Raw genomic sequence first — 6,000 nt, 5'->3', positions numbered from 1 at the left:
GTCCGTGCCATGTCCCCATGGAGAGATGTTTGGAGCTATGCCAGGTCCCCAAGGAGAGACCCCAGGGCAGTGCCAGCATCCTAAACTGAGCAGCCAGTACCCCATCCCCAGGCTGCACCATCAGCATGATTTCAATTCACTTTTCCATCTTTTCCCCCCATCCCCTGACCCAGACTCCAGGTCTGTACTTTCTGTGTGAACTTGGAGGATTCTGAAGCAGTGGTGGCTCCGTGCTGCATGTCTGCTGCGTGTGGGCTGCCCCTGTCTTACTGAGTAATATTTGCAAATTCACTTTCTGCTCTTAATAAGGCAGAAATAATCTTCTTTCACCCATTGCCACTGGCTGCTACACTAAAAATAGGGTCCGTCCGTGCCGCTTGCCACTTGCAGCATTTCAAAAATAAATACTTTGGAGCTGCAGATACCAGTGCTGCAGGAGAGGAGTCTCACTGCCATTTGATTACTGAACTTAACCTTGTTTTCTTCCCCTGCCAAACACTGCGCAGGAATCCAAACCTGTGCCTCAATCCCTCTCCTGGATTTTCTCACCTCAAAAAGGGGATGCTCAGGTTTTCTTTTTTTTTTTTGGGGGGGGGGGGTGCAAAGACTTTGCATTTTGGCTTCTTGAATCCCTGCCACAGCCTGTGATGCAGGGGTGGGGGGAATATGCTCAGCCTAGACCTGAAGTGCATTTTATTTGGCTTTATTTAGCTATTAATTTTATTTAACTCTTTAGTGTACTTAACTCTGTTTTATTTAACTCTTTATTTTATTTGAGGCATTGCAGTATCTCCAGGCTCAGGGAATTATACTTGAACGCTGAGTTTGCAGTGAGCTGTTGCATATTTTCCCCTGGACTTATACGTTTCCTTTTCAATTTCAAAAGGGGGAAATAACCCCCAAACCCTGCAGTGAGAGCAGAACAGGTGCCACCCCTGTGCCTGGGGGATTGGGTGGCTTTGCTTTGGGGACCCCCTGCCCAGTTGGGTGACATTTCCCTGCCAACCTCAAATCCAAGGGTGGGATTCCCCCCCCCCCCATTTACAGAATAAAGGGAAATTTCCTTTGACCCTTTGGGGCCTTTAAGGGCAGGACTTTTCAGCTCCTTTCTTTCCAGGGGCTTTGGCTGGGGGGGGTGAAAGCCTTTGGCTGCTTTGTCTCCCACCCCCAGAGGGTCCCTCTCCCTTTGTCCCTGTCCCAGCTGCTGCCCAGCTCACCTTCCTGGGCAACTGGAGGACTTGGGGGATATTTGGGGGATTTTGGGGGAATGATTCTCCACCGAGTCTCTCTGTTGTTTGGCTAAGGAAAAAAAAGACAATTTAAATACATTATCTAATTATTTCTGATTACTCCTGGGGGAGTTCTGATGGCAGCATCTTATTCTAGGTCGATGCTTTTTTCCCTTTGTTGCTGTTGCCTCGCCCTGACCTTTCAGGCCTTGGAGCAGGGAATTGGTTTGGAAAAGAGCAAACCTGCTTTTTTCTTTCCCCCAAAGCAGACAGATGCAGAAACTGAGAATTCCCAAACTCTCCTGGAAGTTGTCTCAAATAACAGCTGCATTTTTTATGAACATCTTGTGACAAAGGCTATGACTTTACAAAAATCAGGCAGAGATTATCCTCCTGTATCCAAGAGCCAGGAAAAGTGACAGCCATCAGAAAACAAAGTGATGTTTTGCTTGAATGGTCACATACGTAAAATGATCAAGGTGGGGGATGTTTGTCTGGTTTTAATCCAGTTTTATCCAAGTTTTCCCATTTGGAGATGTCCAGTTGATGGTCTGTCACCTGTAGGGCACTCCAGCCCTAAGGGGACTGGATTTTTTGGGGTGATGGTCGTGCTGGGGACTCCTCCTGCACCTTGGGACGCAGCTCAGCTTGGGAGATGAGACTGGAAAAATGCAGCTTACATCTGTAATTGCAAAGGTCATTTCTCCTGCAGCACAGCTCTTCCTGTGTCAGATGGGCTGAAGCCATTTCAAGCCCTTCAGAAGTCACTTGGTGCTCTATTAAAAAAAAAAAATTGTCATATTTAATAGAAGAATTTTAAAGTTAGATATTATCAAGCTTTATCACATTTGCTGTCTAATCACAGTAGCTTTTTGTTGCTGTTGTTTTTAGGGAATGTGAGGTGTTTAGGTGGTGAGCGAGTTCTCCTGAGCTTTCAAGGCTGTTTTATTTTATTTCTCTGTGTTTTGGGGTTGTTGGTGGTTTTGGGTTGAGTCCTGGGAGGCTTGTTTTATGTATTCTGGTCATAAAAAGGAAGGGGCAGAGGGAGGAAGAAGAAAAAATTCCAGCAGTCCTGGGTGATGCTTTATTGGGGTGGTTTGGGCTTTTGCAGCTTCCTTGTGTGGCTTTGCTTGTGCTCCTTGATGCTCTTTCTAAACCAAACACTGTTACTTCCCCTCACCCCATCTCCCTTAGAGCTGCATTTTGAGAGGGACCAGTTGTGTGGAGCATCTTTGTTCAAACTCTCCTGGGAGGTTTTATCTGAGATTTGCCAAAGATTTGGGATGCTGGGGTACTTTGTTGCTTCTCTCTGGGTTAAACATACCCTAAACTAGCACAATTTGGTGTTTTTAGGGAGAGTCAGGGGTTGCTCCTGACAAGCCTGCTTGTTTCTACAGCAAATTCTAAGTAATATTAATAATTGATATTTAAGTTTGGCTTGTTCTGTGCTACCAAGCTGTCCCTGGCTGGTCCCACACATCCTGCCCTGCTGGGTCCAGGGAGGTCCCTCCAAGCCCTCCCTGGTGTCTTCTCCAGTTCTGAAGGAGCTTTTCCTGGAAGAAGAGAGGAGGAAATCCTTCTCCACCCACATTCTTCCCATCACCATGGATGAGGCTTCCTTAGGTGCCTGAGCAATGATGTTTTTTCTGTAACTCAGGTTTTTCTCTGTAGTTTTCACAGATCCAGAGTGGATCTTTGTTTGCCAGGGCAGGTTCCATCCTTTCTCCAGAAGAGGTGTCATGGTTGGGAGAGGTTTTGGGCTCTCAGGCTTGGTTGTTGTGGTGTCATCTCACAGGATGTCACCTTGGTCCCCTTCACCAGCACCAGGCAGAGACCCCAGTGACCTGCTGAGGGGTTTAAATTGAAATTAAATGTGTTGAGCATTCCCAAGGCAGGGAGGCCCTGGTGTGCAAGGCAGGTGCTGTCAGAGGGGTTTTCTGGGAGTGCAGCCTTCCCTGCCCTGGATTTGAACTTAATGCACCAAACGTCCCTTTGGATGTGGAAGTGGAGCTGTGAGCAGGATCAGGAGGGAAGGGTCAGGCTGGAGCATCACCAGCCCTGTGCTCCCTGCAGTTATCTTGCTCTAGGGATGGCCTCACCTCTCATCCCTGGAATTTTAACTGTGTGTGACCGTCCCAGCACAGCAATTGAACCAAATCCGAGGCCAATGGCACAAGGAAAAACGCTCTGGGCAAGGGAGAAATCAGCAAGGGGAGGCCCCACCCTCTTTCCCAGAAAAAAGCACCAAACATGCTCAATAAATGCGAAGGTAATTTAAAATCTGAATCCAGGAGACAATGTGACTGGGATTTCATTACTTAAGCAAATGGATTTGCTTTTAGTGGATTCAGCCACAGACTGAAAGAAGCTTTCCCCAAGGGGTAAACATTTTTCCTGCATTTGAAAGGCTTTCTTGTATTGGGGGAGGGGGATCTTGGGGGGTGGGGGCAGGAAGCAGGACTGTGGCTGCCCAAGGAGCATCTTTATTTTGGGCAGATTTGGGCATTCCCAAAGCTGTGCTTTTGGGGAGCTCGTGGGGTGGGGTGCTGGGCCAGGTGGGAGGATGCTGGGGGAGATGCAGGGGTTGTTGGGGTGGATGCAGAGGATGCTGGGGGTCATGCAGGGGACATACTAAGGATGCAGGAGGATGCAGGGGACATGCTAGGGATGCAGGAGGATGCAGGGGACATGCTAGGGATGCAGGAGGATGCAGGGGACATGCTGGGGATGCAGGAGGATGCTGGGGACATGCTAGGGATGCAGGAGGATGCTGGGGACTATCTAGGGATGCAGGAGGATGCAGGGGACATGTGGAGGTAATGTAGGAGAATGTTTGGGGCATGCAGGGCTGATGCTGAAGGATGCTGGGGGGATGTGAGGGGATGCAGGACGATGTTCAGGATGCAGCAGGATGCTGAGGGGGTACAGGGGATGCTCAGGGGATGCTCAGGGGATGCTGGGGGTACAGGGGAATGCAGGGGATGCTCACCACCCCTGCTCCATGCCTTCCCCTGGCCGCAGGAGTTAACCAGCAGCAGTGCCAGCTCTGCAGACTGTTTGGAATAGTTTAAATGCTTTGACACTCTGGATGTACTAGATGGCAGGGGAGGCAGTTTACAGCGTAATTCATATGCAAAACTGCACTATAAATTTAAAACCTGTCTCAGTTGCCGTGGCACCACTAAGCATTTCATCAGCATACAGTACAGTATTTCTGCCATCTTTGTTTGCATTGCAGTGACTCATCAAAAGTCTGTCTTGTACCAACACTGAGAGCATTCCTCTGGCACTGATATTTCTCTGTTTTTAAAGCTTCGGTTTGAAACTGGCATTTACTTCAGGTCCCTAATCAAAGGGCTCTATTCATTGCAGAGAGCAGCCTGAATGTTAATCTGCATCCGGCCTATTCATTTAGATGCTGTGCGCTGCCGGGGAGATTTGACTTGGTAAAAGCTTGAGCTCCAGCAGATACAAACCCAGGGCTTGATACTATATTTTATTTTCCCCCTCCCCTGAGCACTCGGCGGTCGGGGGACAGGAGCCTGCTCAAGGTACGTTCGCTCCCGGCCAGGCGAAGGCACCGCGAACTTCCTCGCTTGGAAGAATTTTTTATTTTTTTTTTTTTTAACCATGCAGATACAATTAAATTGGCTCTGAGTGTGTTCCCTTTTCTTCCTGTTACCCCGTGGCCTTGCAGATAGGACTTTTTTTTTTTCCTTTTTTTTTTCCCCTCGGCAATGGGAACAGAGCAGCTCTTTGTGGGTTATTATTTTCTTTCCACTGATTTTTTTTTTTAATCTTTCTCAGATAAACTTCTATTTTTTTTCCCCTTAAAAAAAAAAATACCATTCTTCTGGGCTTTCAGTATTAGTTAAACGTAGTTTTTCTTCAGTAGTATTATAGGCAGACAGGATTTTAAATCTCCTGGACTCTTTGGGGAGGGAGCACGGGGGAGTCTGGGCTCCGTGAATCCGCAGTGATTTGCTCCGCTGGAGTTTCAGCGCCCAGCCTGCACCAGCACTACCTGCTCCCGCTTTTACTCAGGTCCTTCCCAACGTCTGGCTCTTTTTTTTTCTGGGAGGTGGAAACAGGAATTCTGCCCATGGCCAAAAGGTACAGCTGGCCCTGAAGAGAGGGATGCAGAACTGGAGCCTCCAGCCTGGGGTGGCTCAGGGGGTCCTCGCTGCCGGTACCGGGGGCACCGGGCTGGGGGCTGGGGGGCTCTGCCTGCACCAAGGGCTGGGCTGGGGCTCCCCCTGCCCCACTCTGGATCTGGGGGAGGAAAATCAGAAGACAACTTGGTAGGCGGCTCGCTGCGGCAGGCAGGCACGTTGGTTTGTTTTATTGGGGCTCAAATATCTGGCTTAATTTGGAGATAAGCCTCGTTTTGTTGGAGGATAAATGTGTTGAGAAGGGGTTTAACTGTTGAAATGCTCTCTCTTTCTGGTGCAAATGGGAAGATTGCTTTTCAAAGTGCTTTTTCCTGGGAGCTCTCGCTCGGGCAGAATCCTGTATTTATTTCGGGCAGAATGGCACATTGTTTTATAAATATCTTTTCTGTAGTTTCAACATAGCTGCTGGTTGTTGTGTTTCTTATATAATGCTACCGAGATCTGTCTGACTGCCTTTCCTCTGCTTTACTGTTCTCTCCCATTATCGTTCAGATTTTCCTGCATAAAGTAAAAACCCCTGGGGGAATAAATCAGTGGTGCTTATTTAAACAGACCACAACTTGAAGGAAATACTTGCATTTTTGGAATATCCTTTGCCA

The sequence above is a fragment of the Cinclus cinclus genome, chromosome 19 (genome assembly GCF_963662255.1).
Source record: "Cinclus cinclus chromosome 19, bCinCin1.1, whole genome shotgun sequence".
Classification (NCBI taxonomy): Eukaryota; Metazoa; Chordata; class Aves; order Passeriformes; family Cinclidae; genus Cinclus; species Cinclus cinclus.
This window is presented reverse-complemented; position numbering follows the sequence as displayed.